The sequence below is a fragment of the Aegilops tauschii genome, chromosome 1 (genome assembly GCF_002575655.3).
Source record: "Aegilops tauschii subsp. strangulata cultivar AL8/78 chromosome 1, Aet v6.0, whole genome shotgun sequence".
Classification (NCBI taxonomy): Eukaryota; Viridiplantae; Streptophyta; class Magnoliopsida; order Poales; family Poaceae; genus Aegilops; species Aegilops tauschii.
Genome location: NC_053035.3, coordinates 422,743,740 through 422,759,412, shown reverse-complemented (window position 1 = coordinate 422,759,412; position 15,673 = coordinate 422,743,740).

Below are 15,673 nucleotides of genomic sequence, written 5' to 3'. Positions count from 1 at the left end.
GACCCTGAGTTTTCGGAAGAGGCATTCAATGCCTTCAGCTCGGCCAATGCGTATATCCGAACTGCTCGAAACGGGCTTAGTAGGGCCACGAAGCAGTATTTAACAGATGTGCGGGTAAGTTTTCTTTGCTCGAATAAGATAACAGTATGCCAGTAGCCCCCGGGACTGAAAGCAGTTGGTACAACTGACTTAAGGACCGTTGTGTTGCCAGGTTCTTACAGAGAAGAACAACCTACTATCCCAAGAGCTGGAACAATGTCGGACGCAGCTAAATGCTGCTACCACCGAACTGGAAAAGTCCAAGAAGGCGTCACCTGGTAATATTGCCTTCCAACGAGAAAATATACTTATATGCCCCGAGTACTAACATTCTTGCTTATACTATGACATAATGGTCAGGGGGGCTCAAAGAGGCGTTGGAAGTCGCGCAAGCGAATGAGCAGGAAGCCAGAAGGATACAAACTACACGCGATCGTGTGCTGAAGCAGGCCATTATTGAGAAAAACCAGCTCCCGAATTGCAAGAGCCAGCTAGGCGAAGAGCTAAAAGATGTGCGGGCCCAGCTAGCCGATTCCGTGAAGGAAAACAAGCAGCTGCGGGGAGTCATATTCAGTATGTATCTGAACTATGTTGAGAGTAGTTCTGCGATGGGAAAAACTGATATAGCTATGATTGTAGGTATATTAACGGGCCGTCCTGAAGAGGAGGTGTCCGGATCATCGAATGATCTGCTGCAAAAGTAGTCGCAAGTACACGAATAGGCACGGCTGGCGATGCGGAGTGTTGCGAAGGCTCTACGGCCATCCGCCTCCCCTCCAGGAAGTATGGAGGAGCTTGTAGAGCGGTTTAAAGGAGCGCGGCGGTGTATCCGGCTATGGAAGATATCGGCCTGTCGAGAGGGTCCGCGAGAGGCTTGGGCCATGGTGAAGACTCGGTATACCAAGCTTGATCCTAATTACATGGCGCGGGTCAGACCAGTAGGGCCAAATGGGGAAGAAATTCCCGTTAGTTTAGTATATGACCAAGTAGAGGTGGCCGCCAAATATTCCCAACAGGATTGTAAACTAGACTGCCTGTTAGATGGTATAGAGGCAGAAGTGTTTGAGTCCAAGTGACTATGTACTTTCCTCACCATGTGGAATTTCTAGCCGAATTGTATATCATTTTTCATGGCAGACCTTTTCGCTTGGACCTCCGGACCCAAAGGTGCGGAGTTTTTCCGAATACCGTCACGGCCGAATAGGCTGGGCTATGCGTGGAAAACTAAGCGTAGGGGTCATAGTTGCTTGAACAGACAAGTTGTATCCGGCTAGTTATGTTATATTACACTGAGGTTGTAAGAAACATCTTCCAGGGAGAATAGTTCCCTTAAGGGTTCCTTTCCCTGGGTGTGCATGCATTAGTAGACATGTCTGAATTGTGATGTGAAAATCACAGTGTGTATGACTTCTGGGGGTTCACAATAGAGTGAGTGCAAAAAATAGTTTTCATCCACCGACCGAATATTCCCTTAAGAACGCTAGCTTTTGGCTTCACCCAGTCTGAGGTACACATCCGGATGACCCGGCAGTAACAATCGCAGAGGTGCTCCCTTTACCACCTAGCCGAACAATCGGGAATGTAGGGGTAAGCACAGGAGCCAGGCAACCCAGCTTGGCCAAAACTTAAGTCATATCGATGCATATAATGGTGAAGAAAAGACATACGGGAGAGACGCGTATGTGTGATGAGCTTAATGCTCTGCAGGTAATGTTAACAAGCTTCTGTTAAAAGAAGCCCCCAGGTATAACGGGCGTACGTTTGTAAGAATGTGTACGTCAGCGGTACTCGGTTGAGCCGAATGAGAGCTTTAAAGCGAAAAAATTGTGAAAAAATAAAGGGGGAAAGAGTTATGGAAATTGTGGGGGAGAACGAGACTAACAAAGGGTTCGGCGCTAGGCATAGAACCTTCGGAGTCTGGCCGCGTTCCAGGGGTTCGGCTCTAGGCGATTGTCTGATGCGTCACGAAGACGGTACGCTCCTCCGGTAAGAACTTCGTCAATTATGAAGGGACCCTCCAATTTGGGCTTGAGTTTGTCCTTTTTCTTTTCCGGCAAGCGTAGAACGAGTTCGCCAACGTTGTAAGTCTTGGCCCGTACTTCTCTGCTTTGATATCTTCGAGCCTGCTGTTGATAAAATGCTGAACGGGCTTTGGCGACGTCGCGCTCCTCCTCCAGGGCATCTAGGCTGTCCTGCCGATCCAACTCGGCCTCTTTCTCCTCGTACATACGCACTCAAGGTGAGTCGTGTATAATATCACAGGGCAATACAGCCTCTGCACCGTACACCATGAAGAAAGGTGTGTATCCGGTAGTACAGTTGGGCGTGGTCCGCAGCCCCCAGAGTACAGAGTCGAGCTCCTCGACCCAGTGCTTGTCTGATTCTTTCAAAGAACGCACTAGTCTGGGTTTGATACCGCTCATAATAAGACCATTAGCTCACTCGACTTGACCATTTGTTTGCGGGTGGTAGACAGAGGCGTAATCGAGCTTAATGCCCAGATTAGCGCACCAGGTTTTCACCTCATCGGCTGTGAAATTCGAACCGTTATCGGTGATGATGCTGTGGGGTACACCATAATGGTGTACCACATCGGATATAAATGCAATCAACGGTCCGGACTTGGCCGTTTTAACTGGTCTAGCCTCTATTCACATGGTGAATTTGTCCACCATGACCAACAGATATTTTTTCTTATGGCTTCCCCCTTTAAGGGGTCCGACCATGTCCAAGCCCCAGACCGCAAAGGGCCATGTAATGGGGATTGTTTGTAGAGCGGTTGGGGGCATATGGCTTTGGTTGGCGAAGAGTTGGCATCCGACACAGCGTTGGACGAGGTCCTGTGCGTCTGCCCGGGCCGTGGACAAATAAAATCCTGTACGGAAGGCCTTGCTGACAAGTGCCCGGGCTGCGGCGTGGTGTCCGCCGAGACCGGCGTGAATTTCTACCAAGAGTTGCCGCCCCTCCTCCTCGGAGATACACCATTGAAGGACTCCGGTAGTGCTTTTCTTGTAGAGCTCTCCTTCGTGAACTTTATAGGCCTTCGAACGCCGAACTATGTGGTGAGCCTCGTTCTGATCTTCTGGGAGTTCCTTCCTATTAAAGTAGGCCAAGAATGGTTCGGTCCACGAGGCAATTACTGCCACGATGAGGTGGGCCGATGGTATTACTTCGGTGGTTGAGCCTCCGATGATATCGGCGTGTTCATTATCTGTGTTTGTGTTCGGAACGGGACTGTCGTTGCTATCTCCCCCTTGCCATACCACGGATGGCTTAAAGAGCCTTTCGAGGAAGATATTAGGTGGGAGGGGTCACGCTTAGCGCCGATGCGAGCAAGGACGTCTGCCGCCCGGTTACTTTCGCGGGCGATGTGATGAAATTCGAGTCCCTCGAACCGAGCCGACATCTTCAAAATGGCATTGCGATAAGCTGCCATCTTTGGATCTGTGGCATCAAAGTCTCCATTGATTTGGGATATCGCGAGGTTTGAGTCCCCGCGCACCTCCAGGCGTTGTATGCCCATTGATACGGCCATCCGGAGGCCATGTAGCAAGGCCTCGTATTCGGCTGCGTTGTTGGAGTCTGTGTATAATATTTGGAGTACGTACTGGACGATGTCTCCTGTGGGGGACGTTAATACGACGCCCGCCCCTAGCCCTGCCAACATCTTGGAGCCGTCAAAATGCATCACCCAGTTGGAATACACGCCGTACTCTTTAGGGAGTTCGGCTTCTGTCCATTCGGCGACGAAGTCGACCAGTACCTGGGATTTGATGGCTCTACGTGGTTTGTACGTGATGTCGAATGGCAGGAGCTCAATGGCCCATTTGGCAATCCAGCCCGTTGCATCCCGGTTGTTAATTATATCATTGAGGAGCACTTCGGAGGCCACCGTGATAGAGCACTCCTGAAAGTAGTGTCGCAATTTGCGGGATGCCATGAAGACTGCATATGCTATTTTTTGGTAATGAGGGTACCGGGATTTGCATGGTGTGAGGACGGTGGATACGTAGTGTACCGGCTTCTGGAGCGGGGATTTGTGTCCGTCCTGTTCTCGTTTGACGACGAGTACGGCGCTCACCACCTGGTGTGTTGCTGATATGTATAAGAGCATTGGTTCGCCGATGTTTGGCGTGGCCAGGATTGGGTTGCTCGCCAGAAGGGCTTTTATTTCTTCCAGTCCGGTCGCCGCCGCGTCTGTCCACTCGAAGTTGTCGGTGCGCCGTAGAAGGCGATAAAGCGGCAGCGCCTTTTCTCCCAACCTGGAGATGAAGCGGCTTAAAGCTGCTACGCACCCAGCGAGTTTTTGGACCTGTCTGAGTTCGGTTGGCATGGCCAGTTGTGACAGAGCTCGGATTTTGGCTGGATTTGCTTCAATTCCTCTATTGAAGACGATGAAGCCCAATAGTTTGCCGGCGGGGACGCCGAAGACGCACTTTTCCGGGTTAAGCTTGATGTCGTATGTGCGGAGGTTGTCGAATGTGAGACGCAGGTCATCTATTAGTGTTTCGACATGTCTAGTTTTGATGACGACGTCGTCCACGTACGCCTCCACTGTTTTGCCGATCTGTTTCTTGAGGCATGTTTGGATCATGCGCTGGTAGGTGGCGCCGGCGTTCTTGAGCCCAAAAGGCATGGTGTTGAAGCAAAACGGCCCGTATGGTGTAATGAATGTTGTTGCCGCTTGATCGGACTCCTTCATTTTGATTTGATGGTATCCGGAATATGCATCAAGGAAGCATAGCGAGTCGTGACCTGCGGTAGCGTCAATGATTTGAACAATGCAGAGAAGAGGGAAGGGATCCTTAGGGCAGGCCTTGTTAAGGTCTTTGAAATCGACGCATAGGCGCCAGGACTTATCCTTCTTTGGTACCATTACCAGGTTTGCCAGCCAGTCCGGATGTCTAATGTCTTTGATGAATCTGGCCTCGATGAGTTTGGCTAGCTCCTCCCCCATAGCTTGTCGTTTGGGTTCGGATAAGCGCCGCAGAGTTTGCTTGACCGGCTTATATCCCTTTAGTATGTTCAGCCCATGTTCGGCCAACTCGCGCGGGATTCCTGGCATATCGGAAGGATGCCAGGCGAATATATCCCAGTTTTCGCGCAGGAAGTCTCATAGTGCGGCGTCGACTGCAGGGCTGAGTTGTGCTTCGATGGACGCTGTCTTCTTCGGGTCTGTTGGATGGACCTGAAATTTGACTATTTCTTCTGCTGCCTTGAAGGAAGTGGATTTGGGTCGTTTGTCCAGGATCACATCGTCCTTATCCACGGTGGAGCGTAGTGCACTTAGTTCTTCGGCCGCAAGGGCCTCAGACAATGCCTCAATGGCCAAGGATGCGGTTTTATTGTCGGCGCAGAGGGCTATGTCCGGATCGCTGACGAGGGTGATTATTCCATTAGGCCCGGGCATTTTCAGCTTCATATACCCATAATGAGGTATGGCTTGAAAGCGCATGAAGGCCTCTCGCCCTAACAGGGCGTGGTACCCACTGTTGAAAGGGGCCACCTGGAAAGTTATTTCTTCGGACCGATAATTCTCCGGTGTGCCGAACACCACATCGACTGTAATTTTCCCCGCACACCGAGCTTCCCGGCTGGGAATGATACCTCGAAAGGTTGTGCTGCTTTTCTCGATGCGGCTCCTGTCTATTTCCATCTTGTGGAGCGTGTCCTCGTAAATGAGGTTTAGTCCGCTGCCGCCGTCCAGGAGGACTTTTGTAAGTCGAAAGCCGTCCACGATGGGACTGAGGACTAGGGCAGTTGGCGACTGTTCTGTATTTAGGTTCGTGACTGGCATTGAGGGTTATGGCCGTGTCCTTCCAGGGGTCAATTGAAGCGACCTGGCAAACTTCGGCGAGATCGCGCAGGGCCCTTTTACGCTTGTTGTTTGAAACGAATGTCTCGAAGACTGCCAATACTCTATTATCGTCGTTTACTGGAGGCTATTGTTCTGGGGTGTCCTTCTTGAGGATGTCCTCGCAGCTCTTGGCTACCTGCCGAAGTGTCCAACATGCTTTAAGGCTGTGGGTTGCCACGGTATCCGACGTCGTGTGTATTTTGCATGGGACATTGAGCCATCCCTCCAGAATGGTGCCGTGCGACGTAATAGGTTTATGTTTTTTGACTGTTCGTCTGGGCGTGCCACGAGGGCGCGTCCTTTTCACCTGTAAGGGGAGCCGGGACGGTTCCCAGCAAGCTGCGTGAGTTTTCCAGGCGCTTTCCATCGCGCTGTACTTTTGTACGATAGTTGCTAGGTCGGCGAACTTTAGTATGCGGCGGTGATTGATGGCGTTAAGGATACCTTCGTCCGTGCAGTTGTTACAGAATGCTGCTATCGCGTCTTCGTCGCGGCAGTCTTTTACCTTGTTTTTAACAAGGAGGAATCTGGCCCAGCTGTGGTGGACCGTTTCCTGAGGCTATTGTTTGATGCTCCTGAGAGCATCTATGTCCGGGTGGGTGGCTGGAATTGAATCCGAGCCCTGACCTGATTTTCGATCCGGAGTTTGGAGGTCTACCGGGCCGGACAGTCCGGGCTCCGGGATATCGACTGATTTTTTAGGCTCGTCATCCGACTCTATGTTCGGAGGAAGAGACGTGATTTTCTGCCGGAAAGTATCCGGCTCTTCAAGATCGGCGATCCGAACATAATTCGTCTTGAATATAGTGGAAGAGTTGCTCCGCTCCTCGACTACCGCTATCTGATGGGTGATCGGTGGAGTTTTAATTTCTCTCTGGTCGGGTTTAAGCCCGACCTGATCATAGTCTGTAGCGACCCCCAAGGCGGCCATGTGATCCAGGAGTTCGTTCAAGATGACAACTCCGCTGGATCCATGCGGGCGGAGTATTCGGGATCGACACGGAGGCAATTTTTGATGACTTGAGAGGTCATCGTCGGCTTAAGGGCCGAGCCGGCGGTCATGACAAAGCCGCCGAGTCGGAGGGTCTGACCTGGGGCCAGGGCTCCTCCAGAGAAGATATTATCCTTGACAACAAGGCGAGCCATCAACCCTCTTGGCGACAGCACAGTGGAACTCTCAATGAAAACACCAATGTCGGTGTCAAAACCGGCGGATCTCGGGTAGGGGGTCCTGAACTGTGCGTCTAGGATCGATGGTAACAGGAGACGGGGGACACAATGTTTACCCAGGTTCGGGCCCTCTCTATGGAGGTAATACCCTACTTCCTGCTTGATTGATCTTGATGAATATGAGTGTTACAAGAGTTGATCTACCACGAGATCGTAATGGCTAAACTCTAGAAGTCTAGCCTATGAGTATATGGTAATGAATCTGTCCTATCCTGACTATGCTCTCCGGTTTATATAGACACCGGAGAATTCTAGGGTTACATGAGGTTGGTTACATAAGAGGGAATCTTCATAGTCGGTCGCCTAGCTTGCCTTCCACGCCGAGGAGAGTCCAATCCGGACACGGGTATAGTCTTCGGTCTTCATGTCTTCATAGCCCATCAGTCCGGCCCAATGAGTAACAGGCCGGACGCCCGAGGACCCCTTAGTCCAGGACTCCCTCAGTCGCTCCGGACTGCTGTCGACGTCCCACGCGGTTTTATCCGCGAGGGAACCTTTCCCCTTCTTGGGCGCCTCCGCCTCCAGATTCGTGGAGGCCACCCTCTTCATCCTCCCCCCGTCAGGGGGACGGTTGCTTTCCTCCTCCTCCTCCTCGTCATTTTCGACGGCAGAGGAGTGAGTCTTGTCTTCGGACATCACGTCCGAAGTGCCCTTACGGCGGGGGCCACCCCGGCCCCCTTGGCCTTCTTCTCCGGTGGCTAATAGGGCGCCAGGACTAGCATCTTCGCCAGGACCGGATGACTGGTTCTTCGGGCAGCGGAGCCGAACAGTGAATTCGCTCGCTTTCTCCGTCCATTCCTGAAACGATAAATTAGCAAAGTTCAGTTACCCTCCTTGGACAAACAGGTAGAGGGTACGCCTTGAGATGTGAAGGACTTACCGCGCTGGCGGGGTGGGCAAGATCGTGCCCACGATCCGAGTCTATGGCCGGCGGCTTCTCATCGCCCTTGAAGAGCAGCTTCCAGGCGTCTTCGTGAGTGGTTCCAAAGAGCCTCACCAAGGTCTGGTGCTTCTCCGGATCGAATTCCCATAGAGGGGAACTTCGGCTTTGGCATGGGAGGATCTGGCGAACTAGCATAACCTGGATCACGTCGACGAGCTTGATGTTTTTGTCCACCGTGCTTTGGATGCACGTTTGCAGCGCCATCAGCTCATCCGACGAAGACCAATTTGGGCCGTTCTCCATCGAGGAGGTCAGCCGCATTGGAGCTCCGGATTTGAATTTGGAAGTTGCGGCCCAGGTGGCGTCGCGGGGCTCTGTGATATAGAACCATAGCTTCTGCCACTCCTTGACAGTCTCCACAAACGTGCCTTTGGGCCATGTGACGTTGGGCATCTTGCTCACCATGGCTCCTCCGCACTCCGCGTGTTGGCCATCCACCACCTTCGGCTTCACGTTGAAGATCTTAAGCCACAGACCGAAGTGGGGCTGGACGCAGAGGAAAGCCTCGCACACGACAATGAACGCCAAGATTTTGAGGAAAGAGTTCAGGCTAGATCATGGAAATCTCGCCCATAATAGAACATAAGTCCGCGGACGAAAGGGTGGAGTGGAAACCCTAGCCCGCGGACGAAATGAGGGAGAAACACCAGCCTCTCATTGGGTTTTGGTGTAGGGACGACTTGTCCCTTGGCCGGAAGCCGGTGGGCGATCTCCTTCGCCAGATACCCGGCCTCCCGAAGCTCGGCGATGTCCTTCTCCTTGACAGAGGAGGCCATCCACTTGCCTTGCCCTCCAAAGCCGAACATGATTGAGAGCTTGCTCGGAGTGGAAAAGATGAGAACTTGGGTGCTGGAACTCGAGAATGGAAGGGCAGAGGAAGAAAGAAGGCGTGGGTGAAGAAGGGGAATCCTTATCCCCTTATAAAGGCAGTAAATATTGAACGCCTGCCCACTCGCCTTAAAACTCGCCTATTCCCAAGGGCTGTGTAAACGGCACAGTTGGATTACCCACGCCCGTACTGATGAGAATCCCGCAATAAGGGGACACGATCTCTGCTTTGACAAGACGTGCCAATGGAAACCGCATCTCGAAACGTGGAACGGCAGACAAAAACGGTTTGAAATAATGACCGGGCAGGCATGATGTCATCTTGCGAAAAGTTATCAGCGGATGGGACTTGTGAAATATTATACTCTCTACGATTGTGTGTGTGGTACTTGTGTTGCAGATCCGGACACGTTCGTTGCGTCCGAAGACTATCTTTGAGTATTCGGAAAGGAGAACCCGCCTTGCAATGCCGAAGACAATCTGCGCGCCGGACACCTCGTCATTGAAGCCTGGTTCAAGGGCTACTGAGGGAGTCCTGGACTAAGGGGTCCTCGGGCGTCCGGCCTGTTGGACATGGGCCGGACTAATGGGCTGTGAAGATACAAGACCGAAGAATCTCTCCCGTGTCTGGATAGGACTCTCCTTGGCGTGGAAGGCAAGCTTGGCGACCAAATATGAAGATTCCTTTCTCTGTAACCGACTTTGTACAACCCTAGTCCCCTCCGGTGTCTATATAAACCGGAGGGCTTAGTCCGGAAAGGGATACAGTCATACAGGCTAGACTTTTAGGGTTTTAGCCATCACGATCTCGTGGTAGATCAACTCTTGTAATACTCATATTCATCAAGATCAATCAAGCAGGAACTAGGGTATTACCTCCATAGAGAGGTCCCGAACCTGGGTAAACATTATGTCCCCAGTCTCCTGTTACCATCGACCTTAGACGCACAGTTCGGGACCCCCTACCCGAGATCCGCCGGTTTTGACACCGACAGTGGGCACAACCCACCTGGGCGTGCCTGGGCCCCCAGGCGTGCCCTGGTGGGTTGTGCCCACCTCGGGGCACCCCCCCCCCAGGTGCTTCTCTGTCCCACTAGATGTCTTCTGGTCCATAAAAATCCAAAAAAAAGTTTCGCGGTGTTTGGACTCCGTTTGATATTGCTTTCCTGCGATGTAAAAACACGCAAAAAATAGCAACTGGCACTGGGCACTGGGTCAATAGGTTAGTCCCAAAAAATGATATAAAGTTGCTACAAAATGATTATAAAACATCCAAGAATGATAACATAACAGCATGAATACTTCATAAATTATATTTACCTTGGAGACGTATCAGATGCCGGAAAAGGCCCGTAGATGGGATCTCACGGGAACAGAAGGTTGCAGCGGTTGAAAAGTGTTTTCGTGGATACTTCTGGTGGTTTGGGAATGTATGTGAATATATAGGAGGAAGATCTAGGTCAGGGGGTCACCGAGGGGCCCACAAGGTAGGGGGTGCGCCCTACTCCCCTGGGCACGCCCTCCACCCTTGTGGCCGCCTTGTGGCTCTTCTGACTTGCACTCCAAGTCTCATGGGGTCTTCTGGTCCAAGAAAAATCATCGCGAAGGTTTTATTCCGTTTAGACTCTGTTTGGTATTCCTTTTCTGCGAAACTCAAAAACAAGGAAAACCATAAACTGACATTGGGCTCTAGGTTAATTAGTTATTCCTAAGAATAATATAAAATAGCATATCAATGCATATAAAACATCCAAAACAGATAATATAATAGCATGGAACAATCAAAAATTATAGATACGTTGGAGACATATCAATACTGACGGGATTATAATGGGGGATTTCAATTTCATTAGGGCTCCCACTAACAGAAGTAGACTAGGGGGTGTCAATGACATGCTACTTTTCAATGAGGCTATTAGTCATTTGGGGGTGATTGAATTGCCATTACAAGGCGGGCAGTTCAACTGGAGCAACATGCTGGAAAACCCCTTGCTAGTGAAACTTGGTTAGTTTTTTACTTCAGCTTCTTAGATGACCTCATATCCAGATTCTATTGTGTTTCCCCTTGCCAGGCCAATTTCTGATCACCTTCCTTGTGTAATTAAAATTGGCACCAGCATCCCTAAGGCTAGGGTGTTTATATTTGAGAACTATTGGCTTCAGCACTCAACATTCAAGGAGGTGGTGTCTGCAGCATCGAAAATTCCTGCGGGTAATTTGGATGCTACCAAAAGTATTAATGCTAAGTTCAAAAACCTAAATAGGGCCCTAAACCAATGGGCCAAAAATTTGCCTTCTCTTAAAACCCAGCTTGCTACTATCAGTGAAGTGATTTTCCTGCTGGATTTTTTTGAGGAATTCAGAGACTTGGGGGATTATGAATGGAATTGCAGAATAATTCTAAAGGAACACTTGCTCACTCTGCTCAAGAATCAAAAGATATACTAGAAACAAAGGGGGGAATTAAAGGGGTTAAATTTGGGGAAGAGAATACAAAATTCTTCCACACAAAAGCTTCCATTAATCATACACAATCACATTGCAATTCTTCAGAATGAAGACCAAGCTGAGATCTCTGACCATACAGGGAAAGCAGCCATACTTTGGGAAGCCTTAAAAAATCAGAATGGGCACTATTAAGAAAACAGAAATGCATTTTGATCTACACTGACTATATGGTTCACAAATTGAGGCTTCTGTCTTTGAAAATCTGGAACAACCATTCAGGAGATCACAGGAGTGGTCAAGGAGCTCCCCAATGATAAATCTCCAGGTCCAAATGGTTTCAAAAATGAATTCTTCAAATCCTCCTGAGATATTATAAAAGAGGACATAATTAGGTTGGTGCATGATTTTTATGAAGGCCAGATTTCCCTGGAAAGCATCAGCACTTCATACATCTTCTCCTACTACAGCTAACCATTTCAGACCTATTTCATTACTAAATTGTTGCCTCAAACTCATCACTAAATAGCTGGCCAACAGACTATAGAAAGTGATCTTACAAATGGTCCACATAAATAAATATGGCTTCCTCAAAGAGAGGTCTATACATGACTGCCTAGGCTAGGCTTTTGAATACCCCAATAATCAATGTCACAAACCAAATGAGGAAGTGATTGTCTTGAAGTTAGATTTTTAAAAGGCAATTGATATAATTGAGCACCAGGCAATTTTGGATATCCTGAAAGCAATGGGTTTTGGACTAAGATGGATTGGGTGGATTAAAATGTTTTTTACATTAGCTTGCTCTGTTGTAACGTTGAATGGTGTACCTGGAAAAAAGTTCTACTGTCTTAGAGGAGTGAGGCAGGGGGACGCCCTTTCCCCACTGTTGTTTGTTTTGGCAGCTGGCCTACTACAGTCTATGCTTAACAAGGCCATGAACTTGGGAATTCTGTCACCACCTCTGCAAGTGGAATCATGGACAGACTTCCCAATTGTGAAATATGCTGATGATACACTGGTTCTTCTGCAGGCTGATGCCAAACAGCTTCATGGACTCAAAGCTCTGCTTAATACTTTTGTTGATGCTACTGTACTAAAGGTCAACTACAACAAATCAATCCTCATTCCCATCAACATTCCTAAGGAGAGAGTGGAAATTCTAACAAATACTCTCAACTGCAAAGAAGGTGCTTTCCCTTTTAATTATCTTGGCATGCCTCTAGGTCTACACAAACCAACTATGGAACAATGCCTGCCTTTAGTCAATAAAGTGCCAAAAAAGTTAGTGGGTCTGTCTGCTTTCATGACTGTCAGATTCAGGGTTCCGGCAAACCCTTGTGAGGTTCGAACTCTGGGGTGCGCACGAAGGATTCCCTCTCCCTAGCTCGCACGCTCAACGATCTCACGGCCTAGCTGGACGAACCCAAAGAACATGACACACAGAGATTTATACTGGTTCGGGCCACCGTGTGGTGTAATACCCTACTCCAGTGTGGTGGTGGTGGATTGCCTCGTGGGCTGAGGATGAACTAGTACAATGGGTGAACAGCCTCCGGAGGAGAGGTGTTCTTGAGCTCGATGAGCTGGTGAGGATGGAATGGATCCGATCCAAGGTCCATTCGATCTCCGAGAGTTCTCCGTTCGATCTCCCAGAGTATTCCCTTCCTACGGTGGTGGCTAGTCCTATTTATAGAGGCCCCGGTCCTCTTCCCAAATGTTAGGCGGGAAGGGATCCCACAAAGGCCAATTTTGAAGGGGGACAACTAGTACAAGTTGTCCTGATAAAAGGTGGTCTTCGCCTGCCAAAGGCTCTGGTGGTCACGCTGCTGTGGGCTCCGTGGTGACCTCCGTCCTGCCGTCCTGTTGGTCTTGGTCTCGTTGCACCGATATGGAAACCTTTGCCTGATGCCTCGGGACTCCTCGTCTGCGCTTGCCTCTTTAGCTCCAAAGAGGAAACTGGTGCACTGCGCCCGCTGGCGCCCGCCTGGCCTTGGTCATCACGGCTCACGTCATGTGAACCTCGCGAGGTGCCCCTTGCATAGATTTCTCCGCTCCTCGGGAGCCAGCCTAGCGAGGCCGCCCCCAGGGAGGTCTTGGTGTCGTCCGCCTCCCGAGGCTTGGCCCCTCCTGAGGGTCTTGAGCTGTTGTTGTCGAAGCTGGGTCGTACTGGGTCCTTGGTGGAGCCACGCTCGCGGGCCGTAGGCACGCAAGTCTGGGTACCCCCGTTCCCAGGACGCCGACAGTAGCCCCCGGGCCGAAGGCGCGCTCGGACTTGGCTTCGAGGCGAAGCCAAAGGGAAAGTGCGGAGCGCCGCGGGCCCCAACCGCATGCGGCCTTGGTCGACGCGTGGCGATTGACTAGACGTGGGCGCCTCCACATCCCCATGCCGCCTCTGCAACCGTCCTCGACTTGACGAGACCCTCCTTCTTCTCGCAGCGCGCTCCTTCTTCTTCCTCCTTGCTTCTCCGTCTTGCCGCGACTCCCATGGCGCCGATCAGGAGATTCTCCGCCGCCAAGAAGGGAAAGACCCCCCGCGAGGAACAGGGGCCACTTCCGCCGAAGAAGAGGTTCGGCTGCTCCCGCGGCGCCGGCGTGAGGCTGGAGGTGACGAGGCCTTGGTATGAGCGGACTCCGCCCGTTTATCCGCTGCCCTTGTACACCCAAGCGCAAGGCTCCGGAGGAGGAGGCAACGCCTCGTGCCGTTCGCATCGCGGCCGCAGCGGCCGGGCTGTGGTCGCACGGGCCACCGTCCCACGAACCCATGCGAAGGGCTCTTCGCGGGAGTTCATGGTATGGGCGGCGATGCCACTGCGTACATGGATCAAGCTCCCGTGGTTCTTTGCTGCCGAGAGGGCCGCTCGAGCTGTGGCTGCAACATGCCGAGTGTAGCACCCCGGCGATGGGAGCGGAGGTCGAAGTCGTTTCCCCGGGCAAGATCTTCATGACCCGTGGATGGGGCGAGGTCGCCCGCACCTGCCGCGCGGAGGGGGCCCTCGCCCTCCATTTTGAGTAAGACGGCGCCTCCACGCTGTTCTTCAAGGTCTTCGACGAGGAGGGCCGCCACCTGGAGTGTTGCCCCGGAGGGGGGCGCCAGGACGGTGCAGCGGCAGGCGTTGAGCCCGCCCTTGGTCCTGCCGACGGCTCCTCCAGCAGTTGCGGAGGCTCCTGGGAGTCCAGCGACTCTCCTGAACTTGACGAGACTCCGGAGCTCCCGCCGTGCTCGAAGTGCGGAGACGGCATCTACTCACCGTCGCCTATGATCTGGATGGGGTCGGCGTCCGCCCCCATGGGCCCACTGTTGATGATGGCGTCGACAGTGACGCCTGTAGATATGACTCCTGGAAGCCTTCTTCTTTTGTTCCCTGCGAGGAATCGAGATAAGCCCCTTGGGGGTGTGTAAAGAATCTGTAGCGCTTTTGGGTCAATATTATTCTCGTTATGAAATTCATGGTTGTGTGTCTTGCTTCGGCTTTGTCCCCCTTTTCTTCCTCGCGGTAGCTTAGCGCTCTACGCTGACAGGTCCCAGTCCCCAGGCAGGCTTCAGTCGTCGTTGGTATGCCAGGTCGCGATGCCGTGGTCAAGGCCAGGAGGTGAGCGGCCCGAGGTCCGGTGAGAGCTCCCGAGGCGCGATGCTCAAGAGGTCCCCTTTAGCGTGCAAGCAACTCCTTGAAGGAAGAAAAGGAAGGCGGCACCGCCGGAGCAAGGTCGCAAGAGCTAGGAACCCTGTGTCACAGCGCCGGGCTGACTCGGATGCGTGACTTATCTTAGTGATCCTGGGCCGATTCCTTGTGCCGCGCGCGGTTTGCGCGTCTGCAGCGGTGGTACTACTAGGTCAGGCTCGCGCCAGACTCCTCCCTTTTTCATGCTCTTCTATGGGCCCCGCGTTCTCGGGTCCAGACCCTCGAGCGGGGCTCAGCGGCCGCTGGTATGCCAGGTCGTGATGCCATGGTCAAGGCCAGGGGGTGAGGGCTGGAGAGTCAGTAAGCACTCCTGAGACGCGATGCTCAGGAGCCCCCCCCTTTAACGTGCAAGAAAATTGCATGAGAAAAGGAAGGAGCTGACGGGGCCACCCGTAGCTAGTGCTCCGGAGATTCCTGCGGGTTAGTTGTAGAGGGAAGTATAGCTTGCAATCGCGTCGGCTGTCCTGCCGCTGATCGTCTCGCAAGAAGATAAAGGCACTGAGGATCTGGTGAGGTGATGTGCGCGGGGCGGGCCGCGAGCTAGAGCTCAATCTCTCAGGTTTATCAGCGTTGCAGGGACAGACCCGAGCACAAGCGTCGTGCCAGCATGTGGAGTCCTCGTCGCGGGATGAGCAGAGGGTCGGCCAG